This window comes from Rhodnius prolixus, unplaced genomic scaffold (genome assembly GCF_049639745.1).
Source record: "Rhodnius prolixus isolate KJV_2025 unplaced genomic scaffold, Rpr scaffold_12, whole genome shotgun sequence".
NCBI lineage: Eukaryota > Metazoa > Arthropoda > Insecta > Hemiptera > Reduviidae > Rhodnius > Rhodnius prolixus.
In genome coordinates this window covers 3,495,315-3,519,001 of record NW_027411635.1, presented here as the reverse complement: position 1 = coordinate 3,519,001, position 23,687 = coordinate 3,495,315, and the positions used below count along the sequence as shown (strand labels likewise).

Sequence of the window (23,687 nt, the reverse complement as noted above, 5' to 3'; positions counted from 1 at the left end):
AGCTGAAAAAGCTCGCGTTTGCTGCTCTTTCCCTTTTCGGTTCTACATATATATGCGAACAATCTTTTTCAAGCATGAACATTATCAAGAGTAAACTGAGAAGTCGTCTTATTGATGAGAACTTGGAATCATGCCTAAAATTAAAAACGACAACATACAAACCTGACTTACTCAAACTCAAGGAGATGCAAGCACATTGTTCGCATTAATAAATATTTATTAAGTATGAAATTTAGTTTTATTTAGTGTACTACTTATTTAGTGTAATAAAAGTTTACTAAACCAGCAGATTTGGCTCCCAATTTTTTTTTAAATCGTTGTAATGTTCATATTTGGCTCTTGGGCTAATAAGTTTGCCGACCACTGGCTTAGGCTAATACAAATCTAACATTCAAAAGAGCATTAGATTTAAAAGGGCAGAAAAACTTATAACAATATTTTCTTACATAAAATGTTAACCAACATCAGTCCAAGATGTGAAAAATAACTTTGTGATAGGAAATCAAATGAACCCTTGATTTAAAAAGAATGATGGCTGAGTTCTATTTCTTGAGGAGAATGAAGAAATTAAGTGCCCTAAGCTTCCTTGGCTGCCATTTCTTTACAAGGGCCAGCTCGCAGACTGGCGTCCTCCAGTTTCTTTTGCGGTTCCAACTGTGTCGCACTACCATTCTTCGGAACAGGGAAGTCATTTCCAGAATACTTTTGATGTTGATTTCCACACAAGGTCAGGCTTGTTTTCTTATGTTTAAAAAAAAGAAGACAATTATAATGAATATTTGAATGTAAATAATATTGTTTTGACTTCAAATACTGATTCATCGCCGTTGTTAATTTAATGTTTAAGCGAATTAAATTAGTTTTAGTCGTGATTACGGCCAGCCAACATCTTAGTTGCAAGTTACCGAGTTCGGGAGTGTTAAAATCCTCGGGAGTGACTGCTCATGATTTTTTCAAACCTTCATTAAGATGAACAACCAGTTCGTTTTAAATTAAAAAAAAAAACATTCTCCGGTACTTTTTTTAAATTCCGTTACAGTCATGCGTTACAAAGTGTTTGTTGCGATATACGGAATTTAGAGGAAAGTCAAGTTGATAATACTGCCTCTGTTTACTGACCAGACGTCCATCTCCACTCCTCCTAACTCCCTGGACGATGCAGCAGGCCACATCGATGGATATTTAACTGCAAGATATTGTTACATATCCTTAGTCTGGAGTAGAGCGCCCTTGCCTAAAAACCAAACTGTTTTAGTGATAACTGGTTTCAGGACTTGATAAAATGATTTAACCTACTGTTTATTACTTTGCAGGATATCTGACAGGTGTGAAACGATTACAAATTTCGTATCATTGATTCAATGAACAGATGTTACAGATAATCCTATTTATCGAAAGGGCAAGCACAGGGCCCTTTCAAATCAACTAGGCTGAACGCCTGTTAAGAAGAATTAGCCCCTACTGTTCCATAAATTCGGTTAAATGCTTGCCCAGGGCCGGATTTTCCTATAGGCTAACTACGCTTCAGCCTAGGGCCTCAGGATCAAGAGGGGCCTACATTCAAATTGTTAGCAAAATTAAAATTACACTATTCTAAAAACATAACATATTATATTATATTGACATTTAACTTATTGATATACAGGGTGAACCAGTATACCTTCCATTATAAAAACAGTACTTGTTTAAAATATTTCCTAACATTTTCTCAAATATTTTAGAGTGATCAGAAGTAAATTTTTAAAGTGCAATTTGTAACCTTCGACTTCCTAATTTTAAGACAATCTACTTTAAAAATTGACTGCTGGTCCATCTCAAAGAGTTTTCAATGAATTAAACAACTTGATAATTAACACTGTTGAGGTGCTCGTGAACACGTTTTCTTGCAAAAACAAACGTAATTTCTCGTACGAAGATAAAAGGAATCCTGGTAAATGATATACCGTTTGAAAGCCCATTAGACAAGGAAACTTTTATAAAAAGTGCCAGCACCTAGGTCTGATAATGATCACGTAAGGGCCTAATGAGTTTTCTTCAAAAATTTCGATTACTCTTATTTTTCCCAGTATCCAGGAGGAAGATTCAGGCTGTTTGGAGAATAACTTATGCTTCAAAATGGTGTCAATTTTTAGAAAATTTATCTCTGTCTTTCTATCCGCGAATTTGGACTAAAACTTTCTGAGTAATAACATTTTTATTGCAAAAAAAAGTAATGATTTTAGAAAAAAACTTAAAAGTGACGTCACTCAAGAACAGAGGAAAATATGAAGTTGGGCAATACGTCATTGAAGTCCACTTCAGATGTACTACACACAGTAGGCCTATGGACATTACTTACTGGTTCACCCTGTACATCACTGTAGTGATGTATTTTATTATCTCTCATGTAATTTGCAAAAAATGGGAGGTGAAAGGGCCTCCATAAGTGGAATAGCCTAGGGCCTATTTTCATCTAAATCCGGCCCTGTGCTTGCCCTTTCGATAAATAGGATTATCTAACGAGGGCCAATTGCTTACAGCAGATCAAACCTCAAACATAACGAATTGGCTTCGAACGAATTGGAATATATCGGTTTAGTGACAGTAAATTATTAATTTAAGGATTCAAAATTGGCGAGGAATCTGTCAAATAAAAAACAACAACTTGTCTATTTGCCAACGTTTCGACAAATAACTTTTTGTAATATCCAGGCCATGAAGAAGACAATGTATTTGTCAAAACGTTGGCAAAAAGACGAGTTGTTGTTTTTATTTGGACCGATTCCTCGCCAATTTTGAATCCTTAACTCAAACATAAAATCAGGTAGATTGTTAAGTGAGCCCAACAAAGACAATTACAACATAAACATGGGGGATAACAAATCGTTTAACTCAGAAAACATAATATCAGTTGAACAGTCATAATTACCTGATCTCTAGAACACAATACCAATCATTTAACCAATCATTTGTTTGGGTAACAGTATTTTTGTTTTAGCAAATAAATAAATGTAAATTTGTCTACCTAGTTTTAACATTTTTTCTTGAGAATCCAAAATGTTTGAACTGTTAAAAGCCTTTGTTAATTGGCACTGAAGATTGAGAATTTGATTTTCAGCAAGGAAATCTAATGCTTTTCTCGAATGGTGCAATCGGATTGATTGTAGACTCAGTTCACCTGGAAGATATTAAACATTTAATACGGTGCGATAGTAAAAAGTTAGTAAAAACACAAGTGTAATATATATCCTAAAAAAAGAGATACAAAGAATAATACGAGGGTCGTTTGAAAAGTCCGTGCAAAAATAAAAACTACTTAATTTTTTGGGGTAAACCTTTTTTATTTTTCAACGTAGTCTCCTTTTAGGCTTATACACTTCGTCCAACGCTGCTCTAGTTTGTTAATCCCTTCCGAATAATAGGATTTGTCCAAGTCTGAAAAATAGCCATTCGTTTCTGCAATCACCTCCTCGTTTGAATAAAATCTTTTTCCCGCCAGCCATTTCTTCATATTGGGGAACAAATAGTAGTCCGAGGGAGCCAAGTCTGGAGAATAGGGGGGATGTGAAACGAGTTGGAACCCTATTTCCATTAATTTTGCGACCACAACTGCTGAGGTGTGAGCTGGTGCGTTGTCGTGATGGAAAAGGACTTTTTTGTGGGCCAATTGTGGGCGTTTTTCTTGCAGCTCGGTTTTCAAACGGTCCAATAACGATGAATAATATGCACCTGTAATAGTTTTACCCTTTTCCAGATAGTCGATGAGGATTATTCCTTGCGAATCCCAAAAGACAGTCGCCATAATCTTTCCGGCCGAAGGAACGGTCTTCGCCCATATGGCCACTCCGAAAATTTTGAAACCACTTATCAACTGTTCTAATCGAAGGTGCAGAGTCACCATAATGTTTATCAAGCTTCTCTTTAGTCTCCTGAGGCGTTTTGTCTTTCATAAAGTAGTGTTTAATCAACACACGAAATTCTTTTTCGTCCATTTTTTGAAAATCACTCGACTTCCTCGATTCAAACGAATGCCAAACACAAAGAAATAGACCGATCTGGCTGAAACTTGGTGTGTGTTCTTCCAAGAGATGCTACTAACTAAACATAACCTCGATACGCGCCAGTAGTGCTATCTCTCTGACTTTGCACGGACTTTTCAAACGACCCTCGTACACACACAAAAAAATTATCTCTGTCTGATTTAAGTTATAATAATATTAATGTACAAATCTCTTTGTACAGACCACGGTCTTAAGCAAATAAATAATAATAATAATATCTCCTGAAAGGGAAGGGATTAGCTGTGAGGTTAGCATACTGGACTCCCACGCGGAGGTCCCGGGTTCGAATCCAGCTGCTGACCCTTAGATTTTCTCTTCCTAGGAGCTTCTTACAGCTCACTGTCCGGTGATGGACAGTGTTATCTGTAACGAGAGAACACTGTCCGGAGGCTGGCCATGCACTGAAAAAAGCTCCGGGCGCCAATAACCTTAGATGTTGACGCGCCTTTAAAAAAAAACAAAAAAAAATATCTCCTGAAAAAGAATTTTTCGAAGAAAATTTTAATTAATTATTTTCATTAGATTTAAACAGTAAAATTGTGCCACAAGAGTTTGTTTATTAAAAACTGAGGCAAAAACCTGTTTAGTCATTGTTTATTCGATTCTAGCAATGGTTTTAATAGAGCTTAAGGTAAATACGAGATGATAGAACCAGGTACGAATCTCTAAACATACTTCTACAGTATATTCATGACGTTCTCAATTGAACCTCCTTAAGTACGGGCGTCTCAACTATAACTAGGTCGGCAAAATGGTGGAAAAAGTCAGTCGCTAACCTTTCTCCTTCTCACTCTAGAGCAGGGGTCGCCAAACTTTTTTGATCATGGATCTCTATAAAATGTTTCGAAATCTCCATCGAACCCCATAAAAGTAATTTTCAGTTAATTGAAATAAAACTATCAATTAGGTACTGTGTTTGTACATTTATTTTATGATTTTAAAGTAATTTTACATTGTGTAACAATAGTTTTATGAAAAATATCTTAATGTTGAAATTTAAATACCTTAATGCTTATTAAATAATAAGTAATTATAAATAAGTAACTAGTAACTACAGTATTGCTTCTTAATTAATGAGATGGGTGTGCCTGGTGTTTCTTTGCAAGGTTCGCTATATTGGGTTCGAAATTGTTTTTGCTTCCACCCCAATCGACCCCTACTTTTGTTAAATAGACCCCTGAGGGTCTACATAGGACCTCTACTCTAGAAGAACTCTCTAGGTTTATTCAGTGCACTGTGGCGATTGAGTCGCCATGCTCCCTAGTGTCCTGTCACTGCTTTATTAGTTAATTGTATTGCTAATCGACAATTGGCAAGCCGGATTTGTTGGTCTTGAAGCCCTAGGGTCTCTTATGAGATGAGGGGTGGGTGGGGAACAACGGGCATTTTGGATTGCCTGCGTTCCAGCCCCTTTTTGATGGAACCGCCCTTTTAATACAGTCAATCAATCTTTTCCTTGTTCTGCGATTCCTTTCTTTGATCGTAGACGTGGCGATCCTGTACAGGGTGAATGGTGGCCCTAAAAACATCTAATACAAAGTATTGTAACAAAGTTGACCTGAGCAGTGAAGAAAGGGCTAGATTGTTCTAGGAGTTTAGTGACCGTAGCCTGTAACGGTCCACCACTGTTACATTGTGTAAAAGCAAGCTAAGGGAGCGGCCCCAGTTGGGGTGGGGGCAGTATGTGTTTTCCCCAGCCAGTGAGTCGCAGGTGGGAGTGAGACAGTCGGAGTTGGAATGGGAGAGTCGCAGTTGGGGTGGCAGCTAGTGAGTTGCAGTGAGTCGCAGTTTTGGGTCAGACAGTTTGAGAGAGTCAGTGTTGCGGAGTGCTTCAGAGTTAGCCAGTTGGGCAGTTAGTCAGTTAGTAAGTAGAGCTTTGTTAGTGCAGCTGAGAAGACTAGTGCAATTCAGTGCAGTGCGGACCAGTAGTCAGTCGTGGAACAGTTTTGTATTTACGTAGTGAGTAAGTAACAGTAAACTGTTGTGACTGTTGTAAATGGTGACTGTAATGAATAGCGTTAGTTGCTAGTAAATGTTAATGTTAGTAATGTTAATGTGTTAATAAATCAGTTTGGTTACAAGTTTAGCGAGTTTTATTCTTTACGAACCCACTTTTATTTAATAACTAGTGGCAGTCGCTAGTTGTAGTTAAAGTTGTTCAAAAAGGAAAAACTTTACAGTATTAAGTTTCACGCACGAACTCCTACTCTTTATATTGTATTTTTTTTTAGTGAGAAGAACTGCTATGTCTTAAAGTTATTTGACTTTTTGCAGCATAAAAACCTCACCTTCATACTTTGCACAGCAGCCAATTCCTCCTAAGTCTACAGACTGAAGATGGTGCCAGGGTATACCCTTTTTGAGATGCACTGGTGTAGGCTAAAAAGGTAACCTCTAGCTGAGCCTCTAACAGCCAATCTCACTTACACTTCAGTGACTTCATTCTAAAGTACAAACATTTTGTGACTTCAGAAAAACCACAATAGATGCAATGAAATAAGCCGTACAGAAAATATACACATAAAATGAAACGAAAAGTACAATAATTTGGAAACACAATTATTGTGTGAATAATTTACACTTTAAAAACCAGCGTATGTAATCAAGTACTGAAGAATATTAAAAAATATTAAACCTAATAGACATAAATTTAGTGTTCAATTTCAAGTCGAAATATTTAGATATAAATAATCTTAAATGAGAGAACACTGATCAGATGGACCTGCACGTTCTATCTTAACAACAATTTTACCTGAAACTTGTTCCTCTTGAATATGGTAGGAATAATGTTAAGGTAGAGCTGCAGGTAAATAGAATTAGAAGCTCGCCCAGCAGTTCAACTAATCGCCATGCTAATACTAGTTCTCAACTTCATAGATACTCCAGAATCTCTAATTTCTTTTATTTACCAATCCCAAAATCGCAATTGTCTGGAAACAAAAGAGATAAATAGATTTCGTGCCAATAGAAGTGATGGATTCAGGGTGCATAATTATCACCGCAAATTCTAAACAAAAGAAACAACCATTGTATTGTTATTACTTATTAAGTGTTATTATTGAATATTGTTATTTGCGTATAAAAAGAGAAATATTCTCACCTCTTTCAAGCAATTTGCTTTCGCTTTCAAGATTTTTTACTGAACTACTGCAATTAGTTTATCCTCGACAGCTAGCTTTAATATCTGTTCAAAAAATGTCCTTGAGAATACACATCTTCATGGCGTGCGTATGTGGCAGCCATTCCTACACAAGTTCTATTTGTGCAGGTACGAATTAAAACTCACGAAAAGTGTTGGTTACTTGTTCCATGAATAACTTCACTATGAATTCTTATTTTGATCAAATATATTTAAATTATTTTCGGTATAGAAACGAAGAAATTTTAGTATAATGCAGAAATTTGGGTAGAAATGTAGAAATGTAAATGTAGCGAAATGGTATAACAGAGTTGCCAATAACAACGCATAAATTTCCCTTTAAATAAATAAAAAAGAAAAATTAATCATGGAATCGTTTTAAAATAGTTTATATTTAAACAGAACTTACTAATAAAATAGGCGATATGGTTTCAATTTTGCAATATTATCCATTTATTGAGCTATACATACACAAATACAATAAGTGAATACACAAAGAAATAAATTATTGTAGCTCAAAAATCAGCCAACAGGGCTGATGCCTCTTCATAAAGAAGGTATATCTCTTTGTATACTGACAAATTATTTTTACAAAAATAAACAAACTTTCGAAACAAAAGTAAACCAAAGTACAAAAAAACTATGAGGAGAAATTTGACATTTTTTTTTTTCACTATTAACATATTATTTTATCTACTTTTATTATTATAATAATAACAATTATTATTATTGTTGTAGTTTTTCAATCAGTTAGCTAAGTAAAAAGATAATTATTTTATTATTAAATTTTATTCAATTGAAGAGCTTGGTGCAAAAAGGAGTTATCTACATTTTTTTCAGAAAATGTGTATAGTGGCGCCCCCTAATGTACGTTCAATTCTACATCTTTTGGTGCCTTAAACGAGTCTTTATGCAGACTCGTTTATTATTACTTATTCTCTTACCTAGGTTAGATTTGGAGCAAAAATGAGTTTTCTACTGCAGATAACTTTCTTTTGCTCCAAACAGAAAAGATGACGCAATCAATCAAAAAATTTTTTTTTAGGTTTATTTAATGTTTATATTAGGTAGATATTATTATTTTTCTTTTTGACAGGCATAATAATATAACTAACATTCGCTTCGACAAGACACAAAATGCCACTTAAAAGCTCAAAAACAAGAAATCTGTTGACTAAAGTACTTAATATGTACTCAAGTTTTACTGAAAATTATGATTTTGGTGCAAAAAAAGGAGTTAGCTACAAAATAACTTTTGCTTATAGAGTGTTCACCTGGCAGCGTAATACGCCCAATTACATGGCAAGCTTGGAGACCCGGTATAGATCACATTGAATATGAAGTCATTAAGAGAATGTTAAACTGGTGGTTCCCAGGGTTGTTCAGATGGATGACAAAAGATTGCCAAAGATATGTATGAAGAGGTTAATTTCTCTTAGATCGCAACCCAAGTAACAATTTCAAATACAATTGGTACACCCAGTTGGAATATAATTTGACTCGTTTTGGTGTTCAACATTTTCTTGAACCTGGTAGTCACTCCTGTCTGACTAAAGAAATTTCTAATGTTTTGGAAAAAGTCAGAAACCACAATCTCTCGGTTGACAGATCTTCTGCTTTAAACTCTAATTTTCATCCATTATACAGGGTGTTCAGCATAAGGCTACGGTAACTTCGGTAGGCGATTCTGGGCATCATTTGCAACAAAAAATTCCATATAAACTATGGCTCGATTCGGCTCCGTTTTATAGATATTTTTAATTTTATGTTTTTTCAAGGTACTACTACTTTTTAGCATACAGTTGTCTATATTTCTTAAACTATTATAGCTGCAGCAATTTCAATTAGCTCATTAGAAAGAAGGTTAAATTTCCTTTTAAATAAGCTAATTTATATTTCAAAATAATAATATTAAGTATTTCAAATTGTGGCCCAAACATAAGAAAGAGCAAGTTTCTTTTTTTTTCAAAAAAATTTGACTTCATTTTTCTCAAAAACATTTTATATGAAAAAACCGTGCACTATTCAGGAAAAACATTTACATACGATCACCTTTCGTAAGGTATAAAATGCATAGGGGTTATTTTAAAAGTTGATGCAGAAATCTGTGATTAATTGCAAAAAAGTAGGCCCCAAAACAGCGTCGGCATTACGAAAGGAATTCACCTACCATAAGAATATAACTGATCAGAATCGTCAAATCCAGTACGATTTTTTGCAAACGTGTAATTTAATAATTTATTTATTTAAGAATTTTTAATATTAATAATTAATTTTTTTTTAATTACTCAACAAACTTTTGGAACTAGGCGGTTGTGGAGAGCTAATAAATAGTTTATTTTGTAGTTCAAAAAATCTGTGTTTTATTCAAATTATTTAACATATTTGTGATTAACTAAAGAATAGCACACAGTCCTAAACTCGTTAATCGAAAATCCTTTCTTTTGGAATTGGTACCTAACACTCATTTAACATCATACACCAATTTCTTCTTTTTATTTTATTTTACTATTTGTAATGTAAATTATATATTTTTTAATATAGTTCTTAAATAAATTCATTATTAATATTAAAAATTCTTAAATAAATTAATTATTAAATTACACGTTTGCAAAAAATCGTACTGGATTTGACGATTCTGATCAGTTATATTCTTATGGTAGGTGAATTCCTTTCATAAAAACGCCAAAAGGTACAAATCAGCAGTTCCCAACATTTCATTAATACTTCATTGATATAATTTAAGTAATTTTACTGCATTAACTTTTCCTTCACATTTTTTAGAATTTATTAGATGTTACAGACCCTTATGCTGGCCATTTTCGTCTACAAAATATTTACTCAAGTAGCACACCATTTAACTTAGATTGACTGTAATATCTATTTATCTATAATAATCAAACTATTAATCACAGGTGAAAAAGAAAACGTTATAAAAAAGATAAAAAAAATAAGAGGCTAAAAAATTCATAAACTTTTTTTACATCAATGATTTTATGCATTTATTTTTATTTTTAAATAAAAATCATTGGTTTAAGTTCATTCTTCGATTAAAGTAATTGTTATTTTATGTTGTAGTCAAACGTTTGTAATAATAAGTAATAAATAATCTGGCTTTATCGCAAATAATATAGTTTTCTTCAATTACATTCTCAATCTAGGTGTTCTTCCCACAATGTTATATATATGTAATATAAAATAAAGAAAATAAAGATATGCATATTTTTAGGACAGCTAATTATTCCAGTATTTTACCATAAGTAAAATTAGGGGGACTAAATTAAATTACAATTGAGAAATGAGTAAATATTGTTGAATAATCTACTTGTTATTAAATGTATGTTATTTGTGCTCACGAATATTTCGGTAAGACGAATTTAAGACTGAAATATTGTTTTGAATCCTCCGTGATTGAAATTTAAAAAGTGGCCGACTCTAACTTTGTTTTTTTCTACTTTAACATGCATGTATATGTGACTACTCAGAATAATTCATCACTCATTTTATCATAATTATAATAAAAAAATATTATGAATGAACTGGCCAGCATAAGGGTCTGTGACATCTAATAAATTCTAAAAAATGTGAAGGAAAAGTTAATGCAGTAAAATTACTTAAATTATATCAATGAAGTATTAATGAAATGTTGGGAACTGCTGATTTGTGTACCTTTTGGCGTTTAATCAACCCTTATACTTAACTTTTAAAACTGTAAGTTTTTGTTAAGGAGATTTTTGTACCTTTTGGATAGATTTTCCTTTTTGTCTATTTGCAAAGTTACGTCTGCTTTACAGATTTTTTAAAATTTGGAATAAGCTATTCTATCATTATAACCTGATAAGGTGTTAAATCGGAACCGTAACTACCACTGGAGAGATCTTTTTAAAGAATGATTATAGTTGCGGTCCCCAAACCATCCTCAATAACCATTTTTTTGAGAAAGCGTTTTGAATAAATAGGAAGGTATTTGTACGTAAATAGCAAAATTAAACTGCGATTTCAGTACTTCCTTTTAAGAGGAGCAAGAAAAATAAACTGCGATTACAGTACTTCTCCCTAAAAGGCAAAGATTTTGAATCGAACGACAATTCATTGATGTAAATCGGTTCACTCATTGATAATTTTAACGATTGCAGTACTTCCTCTTAGTAGGTGTAAGAGCATGATGGCACTTCACAGCCACGTAGAGGAGCTTTAACCACTTATTTGAGCTAAATTTTATCAAAATCGGACTAAGCTTTGTAGAAATATTGGTAATAATAGTTTTAGAAAGGGCCTTATTTGGGTGGGGCGAACTCCCCTCCTTATGAGGCATAGCGTCGAGACTTTTAAAGTACAAATCTGTACAAAATTTCGATTCGAATGACACTTCATTCATGAAAATCGGTTCACGTGTCGATAATTTGAAACGATTGCTATACTTCCCCTTAACAAGTGTAAGAGCAGATCGTCGCTTTATTGTTAGGTAGGGGAGCCCTAACCCTATCATCCTACCAAATTTTATCAAAATCGGGCCAAGATTTACAGAGTAATTAGTAATAATAATTTTGGAGGGGGCCTTACATAAAGGGGGCTAACTCCTCTCCCATTCGATGTACAGGGCCGAGACCCCCAAAAGGCACATCTACATAAAATTCCGAATCGAATGACACCTCATTCATGAAAATCGGTTCACGCGTTTAGGCGCTACGTTGTTTACAAAAAAGGTAACAAGAACAACAACAAGAAGAAGAAGAAGAACAAGAACAAGAACATTTTTTGAAAAAGCCGTTTTTGCTCATTTTCGGCAACTTTTTTCTCGAAACCTATTAGATCTGGGTGGTTGCAAAAAAATTACAGTTATAAAGGAGGATTTGCCCTATATTATAAAGAAAATTTGGGAATTTTATCTTTTATAGAAAAATAGAAAAAAATTGTCAAAGTTGGGTGTTTTTCAACGTTACACTTTTTTGTGCAGTTTTTGATGGTCAACCCTTATACAACTGTCCTACCGGACAGTTTTAATACCGACGCTGTTTTGGGGCCTACTTTTTTGCAATTAATCACAGATTTCTGCATCATCTTTTAAAATAACACCTATGCATTTTATACCTTACGAAAGGTGATCGTATGTAGATGTTTTTCCTGAATAGTGCACGGTTTTTTCATATAAAATGTTTTTGAGAAAAATGAAGTCAAATTTTTTTGAAAAAATTAGAAACTTGCTCTTTCTTATGTTTGGGCCACAATTTGAAATACTTAATATTATTATTTTGAAATATAAATTAGCTTATTTAAAAGGAAATTTAACCTTCTTTCTAATGAGCTAATTGAAATTGCTGCAGCTATAATAGTTTAAGAAATATAGACAACTGTATGCTAAAAAGTAGTAGTACCTTGAAAAAACATAAAATTAAAAATATCTATAAAACGGAGCCGAATCGAGCCATAGTTTATATGGAATTTTTTGTTGCAAATGATGCCCAGAATCGCCTCCCGAAGTTACCGTAGTCCTATGCTGAACACCCTGTATAGGAAAGTCAGTAGCTTGGGTAAAAGAGAATGGTACTTAGAATGTAGAGGTAGTATTTTAAAGCAAAGGATTGTAAGTCAACTGAGGCTAGGGCATCCTGATAATTGTCTTGTGATCTGTAAACGCAGTCTTTTCAGGATTCAATGTGGACAATCACTGTATCTGCTGCAATTTAGGTGCCCCAGACACTTGTATATCACTTTCTGTTGGTATGCCCATCATTTAGGATCTGCCAGGAACGAATATTTAGCAGAATTTATTAAAGTTGAGCACGATAACGAGGAAAATTTACTTAATTTTTTAGTTATAGACAGTCTCACTAAATTTAATAACTTGTATTACTTTGTAGTCTCTGCATTAAACATTAGAAAATTTATTAATATTTAAAATTAAAGAGCATTTTGTTATTTTTCTTTATAAATTTTAGTTCTTTTAGTTGTCTTTTAATTTGTCTTTAGTTTTTTATCTTTTATGTAAGAAATAATTTCATTTTTAGTTTTCAGTTATTTTATGTTATGTAATAATTTTGAACCAACACTCCATTTGTATAGGGTAGTACCCTGATTATACTTATACTTATTATCTTTCAGTGACCGTAAACTATTAATATTTAGGATTGAACTAGCGAACGAGGATTCGGTCAAAATAAAAAACAACAATAACTCCGTTTTTACGCTAACGTTTCGTTCAATTTATTGTCTTCCTCAGAGCCTGGATATTACAAATGAATAACCCAACAATTAAGACTATTGAAACACAGGAATGGAAAATACATAACATCTTATTAATAAAACTTATACAGGATTCGTATCTGAAGTTTACCATCTTTAATCTTCACGTCCATTTCAAGCTGGCTAAACACTCTACAATACTTCAATTTCTGATTGTCTCCTTCAAAAGTTGCCATTATAATATACACCCGAACAATAGAACCCTTCCTTCTTGGCAAAGACTTTGTTCCATTATTCTGCCTAATCTGTTCATTTCCAAGAGGCCAATTACAAAGCATCATTTTCTCACTTACAAAGCAAGGCAAACAAGCTTTTTACTTTCTGAAAGCAATTAAGTTCTTATACTATTATAATAAAATGAATCTGTTTTTTTAATTTTACCTTTATTGTTTTATAATTTCTCTTTAACAAATCTTGGAGACTGGAAAAAACCAACATATTGATATTTAAGTTAAAACAAATGGCCAACTTATAAATAAGACCTTCATCAATATATTGGTGGAAAAAAACCAGTCTCGTCTTTTTAAAATTTTAATTAATTGTGTCTTCTCTTCGATCTTCTTCGATTTTGTAGGCACTGCAGCCAACTTCTGGTGGTCTTTTCTAGCCCCAGCCAGCAGAACCAGGGTGTAGCAGAAGCTGAAAAATGCCATAGAACAAATGAATATGGCGTGTTACTTGTTAAATAGAAAAGATATGACTAGCATTATCTTAACTACCATAAAATATATAATAACAACAAACAAAATACATATTCAAAAGAAAAAGATGCAATATTATATTAAACAAAAAAGTAATTAAATATAAAATATCTCATAGTAGGATATTCATGATTTCCATTTTGATTCTCCCGTCTTCACTTGCTAATTCTTCTTTTTCTTCCTCAATAATTCCTGCGACAGACAAAATAACAAAATCAGCGAACAAACCCATAATAAGAGATAAAAATTAATTATAGGGTAAAGTAGGGTGAGATGGCCACCATTTTATTTGGAGGGTGCTTGCAAATTTTTGGTAAGGGCTAGGCTTACTTTATTATTATTTTTGGAAACCTCATACGCTCACCAACATAAGATAAGGAAAAAATTTCAGAAAAAATGCTAAGGGAAACATTTTTTTATTCTTACAAAGAAAAAATAGCAGTTGGCCATCTATCCCCACTGGGTTGGGTGAGTTGGCCAGTGTAACTTGGGAGAGATGGCCACATATTGTAAATGAAATTGCACTAGTAAAACGTGAAAATAACGGAAAACAATAAATGGTTACTTAATATTTACTTTATTTAATATTTTCAATAATAAATATATATTTTTCTATTTATTTTATTAATTTTTTTCGGCATTTCGGTAATGACTGACTATAAAGAGATGGGACAGATACAATTGACTAATTACAATGTTAAACTTTGACAAAAGAGTAAATCCAGTAGATACTGGGAACTTCCTTTTAATACAAAAACGTTAAACACAAAACATCGGAAGAACCAAAAACCCTTACGAACCCTTATATACGAGCAGATACAGAATTAGTAGTCAACATAGTTGCCCAAAAATGGAACACTATAAAACAATACACACAGATACCGCTACAAAAAATTGGGGTTTTTCCGATGTTTTGTGTTTAACGTTTTTGTTAATTGTTAATTTTGTTAACTGATTTTCTATATTACTCATTCTCTAAAGTGTTTGTATTTTTGTATTTGTAATATCCAGGCCCTGAAGAAGGCAATATATTTGTCGAAACGTTGGCGAAAAAGACGAGTTCTTGTTTTTATTTGACCGATTCCTCGCCAATTCTAAATCCTTAATTTAGTAATTTACGGTCACGAAAAGTAAAAATAATTGGCCATCTATCCCTACTGTTTGATGGCCATCTGTCTCGAATGCTAGAGAGAGATGGCTATCATGATAAACATAACTCAACGCATACTTTTTGACAGTTTTAGAAGTTAGGATTCATTAATGTATACTGTACTTTCCTAATATGTAAAAAACAACACTAAAATTTCGACAAATGCATTCGCTGCAGCACGCAATATGCAACTAACATAAAATTTTTTGTTGAGACGATTAATGTTTTTATTCTCTGAGTTAATTAATAACGCTTTGACGCAGACCAAAATAAGCTCACTGTAGTCAGACATGAAGGTTCATCACTTGAGAGGTCACGCAGCGCCGTCGGACGACATTTAGGTCAAATTTCGTCTGTTGGCCATCTCTACCGATTGGCCATCTCACCCGTCTTTACCCTATGTCCACAATCTGTGGTAATAATGACTTAAACTGTCGGCAAACTCTGTAAAATACTGTCTCGGCAATATTTTATTTCTAAATCTTAAATTTAAGTTCATTCTCTGTTTGCAGTTAAATTAAACTGCTCACAAGTAGCTGTTATAAGAGAGTAATACGAATCTCTAAAAAATAAATAATAATAAACTGCTGGACAAAAGTATTGCATACAATTTCAAAATGTTATAATTTGAAGTTAAAATGCATTTTTGTATTACTTTTTTTTATGGATTCATGTTGTTGAACTCTAATCCAAAGGAAAAAAAGAACAACTACAAAAAATTCAAGAAAATCAAGCCGCCCCAAAAAATTCTGTAAAATTCAAAAATTAAAATGGTTCTCATTTATTTCAACAATATTTAGGGATACCTCCTCTTGTTCTGATAACTGCAGCAAGCCACCTTGGCATTGAAACGATTAGATTTTGGATAATCTCTCGAGAAATCTCATTCCATTCTTCAATTAATTGCTGTATTGGGTTGACCCCGAACAGCCAAACTGTGCGGACGTACTTTTATTGCTCTGTACACTTTAGTTTATTTTAGTGGTTTGTTATCCGTTTTTTGTCGTAAATTTTTGCTAATAGTTAGTTATCAGTGGTTACTGTTTATAGGTATTTAATTTGTTTCATTTTCTTAAACGGATTGTGTGAATTCAGGTAAAAAAGAATATAATTAAATAACTGTTGCAATCTTTTTTTTCTTCGGTGAGTGTTTCTTTTGTTTATTGTTATTTGGACTATCGAACTATGCCAATTGATAAAGAAGCGGCAGGCGCTAGTAGCGGGGCTCTACAGTCACGCCCAACTAGGGGAAATGGTGACGTAGATATTAACAGTTTGATTATTTCTAAACTGGATTTGTTGTCTAATGACATTGCTGCCTGCAGAAAGGAACAGACTTCTATGTTAGCGGAAGTGAAAGGACTGAAAACTGAATTTAGTAAGCTAATTTCAAAACTCGAGAAAGAACTTAAAGTATGTAAAAAGAAAATATCAGCACTAATTACAGAAAATACCAAGTTGAGGGAACGAATTATGAGTTTGAGTAGGGAAACTGCATTTTGTACACAGATCCCATTTCAAAGTAGCGTAAAAATTGACAATTTGCCAGTCACTGAAAATGAGGATCTCTTCAATATTGTTAAGGGGATTTCTGATGTGATTGGTTTAGAATTGAACGCTAACATGGTTGATTATATTTATCGTCGTCAATTTGGTCGGAATAACTCTCCTTCAATTATAATTAAATTTTTACACACGTCAGTGAAAAATAAGTTTATTATAAATTCCAAAAAAAATAAAGAAAAACTTTTTCCTGGTGATTCCAATAGGCATATTTACGTCAACGAATTACTTTCTTCATTTAATTACAAATTATTTCAATCGGCTAGAAATTTGAAGAAGCAGGGACTGTTGGATTCTGTTTGGCATAGAAATGGTTTGGTATTGATAAAAAAGGATGTAAACGATCAGCCTAGAGTGATAATATGTGGAGAGGATTTGTTGTTTCTGAATCCAGCCACCGGAAATACGACAGATGATGATGACCAGGAAGTTTATGATACCGATACCTCTTCTGTGTCTTTGGGGTCTAAAAGGAAAAGGAAGGAAAACAAACCTATTCAGCCGGCTATAGCTAATTTTTTAGTCAGAAAGACCAAATAAATACTTCTCATGCCTCTTCTAAGTGTGTTTCTGTACCTAAAATAAAGTGTTTGTTTTGGAATGTGTCTGGTTTTAACAGTAAGGTGGACATTGATTTTTTTATTTGATTATGCCATTGTTGGCTTGAGTGAAACGTTTTTGGTAGATGATAATAATTTGAAATTGGCTAAATTTTCCAAGTTTACTTACTATTTTTCTCCCGCAGTAAAAACCTACACTCATGGTAGGGCGAGTGGTGGTCTTGTTTTATTAGTAAACAACTTGTTTTTTGATTCTATTTTATTAGAGTTATCTCAATATTGGATAATTGCTAAAATGACAAGTAAGTCTAAATTTGTATTTATTATTTGTCTGGTGTATTTCAAGCCAACCTCGGAGGATGAAGTTTTTGAATTATTCTCTTCAACTATAAATAGTATAAAAAATAGATTTAGCCAAGTTCCTTTTATCATAGGCGGTGATTTTAATAGCAGAGTGGCTGATCTCAATCAATGTAGTTTTGAATTAGTACAAGATACTAATATTTATTGTTACAGAAATAATCTTGATTTAGTGTGTAATAAAAGAGGTAAATCACTAGTTGATATACTGGAAGAATTGGGTTTTTTACTTTTGAATGGCCGGACGAAGAGTGATGTTGTTGGTAACTATACGAGTACGTACTTATCTAAAAATGGTTGTAGTACGGTCGATTTAATTTGGTGTGATATGTATCATCTGGATGTTATTGATGACCTAAAAGTTGCTAATTTTGTAACCCTCTCTGACCATTTTCCATTGGAACTATGTATATATAATTATGATTTTAATTTATCAGTATCTAGATCTGTTTCTACTCCAAGTAATTTCTCAATGATAAGATTCAATAAGTCACTTGCTGAGGATTTTAGTGCATTACTGATGTATTCCAATAAAATTGTTGTTAATTTTCAAAATGATTCTCTTGATTCTCTTTATCATAATTTTGTTGAAGCTATTTTAGATGTTTCGTCTAATTTGGGGATGGTTAAGAATTCTTCGTCTGGTAATAGAAGCAGAAATACAAAAGTATGGTATGATATAGAATGTAGAGATCAGAGGAAAAAATTGAAACTGTGCTTAAAAATCTGTAAAAAATCTAATTTCTCTGAAAATGACAGAGGTGTTTTCCTAGATGAGAAAAGAAAGTATAAGAATTTAATTAGGAGAAAGCGCTCAGAATATAATAATTCTATTTTGTTAAAATTTTCCAATGTAAAGAATACTTCTGAATTTTGGAATGTAGTTAGTAGTTTAAGATGTAAACATTATTTTCCTTCGTGTATTACTGTTGAAGGGTGGGAACAGTTTTTTAATTCTAATTTTCCTGAGCGTGTGGTAAATAACAGTATGTTCTTTGGTGTTTCGCATCCAATTTTGGATCAGCCATTTTCGGAAGTTGAAGTTCTTAATGCTATTCACAGGAAAAGTAATGGAAAGTCCCCTGGAGTTGATGGCTTAACTTATGAATGTTTTAAGAATCTGCCTGTGAACTGGCTGTTGTACCTTGTTACCTTGTATAATAAGGTTTTTGACTGTGAGTCCGTTCCAGGGGATTGGTCCAAGGTGGTATTTACAATGCTGTTTAAGAAGGGTGACCGTGCGGTTCCCAACAATTATAGAAGCATTGCTCTTGCCAATTGTATTCTAAAAATTTTTACACAATTGCTTCTTGATAGATTGTCAGTTTGGGCATCTTCAGCTAATATTATACCAGAATGCCAGTCAGGTTTTCGCAATGGTCGTGGTTGCTTAGACAATCTATTTATTTTAAATAGTATCATTCAGCTGAGATTAAGACAGAGTCGAAGACCTTTTTATGCATTGTTTGTTGATTTTAGTAGGGCATTTGACAGTGTTAGCCATCAGCTATTGTGGGTGAAATTGTTTAATATTGGCGTTAGCAGTAGAATATTAAGAATACTAATTGGTATTTATGATAATGCAAAAATGAAGGTAAAATGTGATGGGCAATTCTCTTCGGAAATCAACATTACTGAGGGTGTTCTCCAGGGAGAGTCTCTTTCCCCTTTTTTATTTAATTTGTTTATCTCGGGCATTGAGCATTTTTTTAGATCGCACAATGTTTCTGGTATCCCCATAACTAGGTCATGCGACATTTTAATTTTGCTTTATGCTGATGATTTGATATTGTTTGCGGACTCTTACACGGATATGACCAACAAGCTGAATCTATTATCATCCTATTGTAACAGTAATAAATTGACCGTTAATATTTCCAAAACAAAGATCATGAAATTTCACAAAGGCAAAGGCAAACAGGATAGAAGTTTCTTTTATGAGGGGTCCAAAATAGACTTGGTGACAAGTTTTTCCTATTTGGGAGTTTCATTTAACCGTACAGGCCTATTTTCTTCGCATCTGAATTCCATCTCTTCTAAGGCTGGCTTAGCTCAAGGTACGGTTATTGAAGTGTTAAGAAGGGCTAAATCCTCATCTTGGGATTCTGTGATTACGCTGAATAATACTTTGGTCCAGTCAACAATCCTTTATTCTGTACAAGTATGGGGTATACGGTATGCTAATGACTTGGAGCGAATTCACTTGCAGTTTTTTAAACGTTTGTTTCACCTTAATAGGTCTGTCCCTTTTTTTCTACTTCGTTTGGAATTTGGTCTTGTCCATATTAAGTTAAAAATTCTTAAATTTACTCTTAAATGGTTAGTAAAGGTGATTGAAATGGAGGATCATAGACTTCCCAAAATATGTCTGTTAAAATTAAGAGATTTATATTTCGAAAACAAGTTAAATAATAAAGCCATAAATGACAAATACAATTGGTTTGCCCAACTAGCTAATATGGTTGATGAAATTGGAATGGTTGCTATTTTAAACCTGGAAACATCCAAGGAATTAGTAAATAATATTTCTTCTGTTTTGAATAATTATCAGTGTTATCTAAGAAGCACGGACTTAAATCAATTGTTTACATATAACTACAATCTATATTACTTAGACTTTTTTGAAACTGATTGCAATGTTCAAAGTTATTTAACTTCTGATTTAAAATTTTTATTTAAACGCTTTATTGCACAGTTTAGATTATCTGGGAAATACATATCTAAATTTACCGATCAGAGCACCTCATTAATTTTAAAGCATTTTGAAGAATGTGTGTATTGTAAGAATAACGAACTAATGGACTGTTTTCATTTTTACGTTAAATGTCCCCTTTTTGCCTCACAAAGAACACATTTTGTGCCCGAGTTGGTAAATGTAAATTTTTATTTGTTACCACAATGAAATCACTCTTAAACAGTAAGCCTGGCAATTTATTTTTATTTACAATTCATTCATTAAAATTTAGAAATTTTCTATTTAATTGATAACCACAGTATTAATGAACTTTATCTAATCTAAATAAAAATTATTTAAAAATATATAATTTATAGTTTTTTAAGATATAATTATTATTTCTTTTTACTTTATTTTCTATTGTTAACAGGGTAGTTAATTTAATTTTTGGTTATGAGAATTGTTTTTAGTTTTTTCTAATTTTGTTCCATAATTTTGAACTTTCGTAGGTATGTTTGGAAATGTAAATATGGGTCAATCCCACTGTTATATACATAATTGTATCGAAACAGTGTTTAATAAATAAATAAATAAAATAAATTAATTGCTGTATTAGCTCACTGAGAGCGCTAGGGATAATCAGATGAAGTCCGAGACGTCTTCCAATTGTGTCCGAAAGATGCTCGATTGGATTTAGATCTGGTCTTCTCGGTGGAAAAACCAAACGATTCCACCTTCTGAAGAGAGCGGGTCTTAGCGGAAAGACGGTTCGATTGATATTGATTAGGGGGCCACACTGGGATAACTGGCAATGAAATTGCAGACTCCAAGGCTAAGGAGGCAATTTACACCTGGAGAATCTAAAGCTCGAGAAACTGTTACCCTCAGATATAAATTACTTCTTTAAACGTACCTATTACAGAGCATGGTCTATGGATTACGAAAAATCAAAACATGCCAAAGGTAAATTTTACTCCCACTTTGCAGCCGACAATACCTAAAAAACCGTGGTACTTTCTGCTTCGCAGAAGGTAGAAAGTTCTTTACTACTCTCATACGACTGTGCTTCGACCATAACTTCTCGCCCTACCATCTCAACCGTATAGGAATTTCAGTCCCTCCAATTTGCTCTTGCCCTTCTGATAATATTATAGACGCCAACCACCTGATCCTAGCAGTGGGTATAGGCGCCAAACTCGAGCAGTGTGACATCTGGCATTGAACTGCATTAATAAAAAAAATCATCACCAGACTCTTTCATAGATTGGCACCACGTATAGTTAAAGAGCCTCTTCATGGTATCCTCCGAGCATTTAGCGTCCCATTTTCCATCATGTGTAAGTCTGTACGACCGTCAAAACTTATGCCTCTTCAAAACCATAACACCGCCTCCACCAAAAGCCACTTTTGGAGAAATGTTAGCCTCTGCATTTGTGGAGGCCTTTTCGCCTCCAAACTCTCATCCTTCCATCTGGAGAATGTAGGGTGAATCTCGACTCATTTGTGAATAAAACACGTCTCCAATCCTCTATTGTCCAATTGACATGTTCTCTTGAATAATGCAGCCTGGCAACTCCTAAGTGCTCTGGTGAGTAGAGGGTATCCTGGAAGCCAAGTTTGCTTCATTTAGCCTTCCTCTAACTGTCCTACTTGAACATTACGGACATCAGCGATCAAGTGACGTAATTGATTGCTAGTGACGGACCTGTTCCTTAACACATTCAGATGTATAAATCTCTCATCTGTCCGAGTAGTAGTCCTGGCACGGCCCGTGGCAGGTCTTCGGGAGTATCTCCCAGTCTTCCTGTAGCACATTAAAATTTTTGAAACAGTGTATTGGTTCATTCTGAGTCTCTGAGCAATAATTGACTCCTGAATCCCATCTTTGCGCATTGTTCCCACACAAACCGTTATTTCTTCAGAATAATTTCCTTGACGAGACATGATGGAGGAATTATTTCTATACGGAAATTCTTCCTTTAAAATTTGGTATTTTCTAAGTTGCTGAGAAGTAGGAGCTGCAGTGTGCATGACATAAACAGGACTAGACATGAACTTGGTGAATTCCATCACTTGTACCAACAACTTTGGGAGCATTCTGGCAAGTTTCATTCGTATTTTCGAATGTCTATTTCAACATTAGATTACATACTAACCGGAGTTGAAGGCATGTTAATCAAGGAAAGGGCGAATTTCAATGTTAACCCCATTAATCCTGTCCCATTCCTTATCCAACACAAACGGTGGTGGTGTAGAAGATCCTTTTGGTCCCACAGAGGTTTCTCTAAAAAAAACTACACCAATAAATGCCGCAATATTCATTTTAACCTTAGGAAATTCAACGCGATGAGAGCGAAGAAATCAAACATGTCAAGACGCGTTGCTCTACTCTCTCTTGGTAGCTCTAACTTCCGCCTTGCTCTCCACGTGGTCCCATATGATAACTTGTGTTTGTTTTCGCCGCTCCACTATGTTTACAGCCTTACATTAATGTTATAAGCATACAGTATCGAGATAAGAGGCACGCATTTTTGCAACAACTGGATTTAACCCATTAGAACCATCATTCTACTCATCAAAAATCTCTTTTTTTATCCGTTTCTTATTCAAACACGGTCAAAGAGTGTTATTATGAACAGAAGTAGTGGTGAGTATTGAAGCAGTGGAGCTAGATATGTATTTTCAACAAGATGGTTGTCCGGCACATAATGCGAGAGTTGTTCGACGTTACCTGGACAGAAATTTCCGTGAAAAGAGCATAGGAACTCATTGTCCGATCCAATGGCCACCTCGATCCCCGGACTTGACCCCAATGGACTATTTTTTGTGGGAATATCTAAAAAATAAAGTGTACACTAATCTTAATCCCGTGGCTTCAATCGATGATCTGAAACGTCGAATAACTCTAGCCTGCCTAGATCTTGACTTCGCCACCATAAGTGCTGCTACAAGCAAAGCGTGCGAGTCCAGAGTTTTGGCTTGCCTATCCGTTGATGGTGCCCAGTTTGAACAGATTCTTTAAAAAAAATAACGTAATTTTGACAATAAACTGAAATTTATTTTTCATATTTTAAATCACCATAACTTTTGAAAAACCTAACCGATTTCAAAAATATTTTTTGTGTTTTTTTTAGGAGCTCAAAAACTATAAAAATATGCAAAAAAATTATAACGTTCCATTTGAAAAAACAAAGTTGGATACTGTATCTCGAGATACAGGAGTTTAAAAAAATTGGTCAATCCCTGAAAATAAACTA

General features: G+C 33.7%; 1 protein-coding gene across 3 annotated transcripts in view; it reads right to left on the bottom strand.

Moving 5' to 3' along the window:
* Nucleotides 1-13,346: 13,346 nt before the first annotated feature.
* The window catches only part of LOC141461655 (uncharacterized), a 29,569-nt gene continuing 19,228 nt past the window's right edge, over nt 13,347-23,687 (bottom strand). For all 3 annotated transcript variants that reach the window (XM_074142861.1, XM_074142862.1, XM_074142860.1), the window contains exon 4: nt 13,347-14,315. The gene's annotated coding sequence lies outside the window, so the exon portion shown is untranslated. The remainder of the gene's footprint in view (nt 14,316-23,687) is intronic.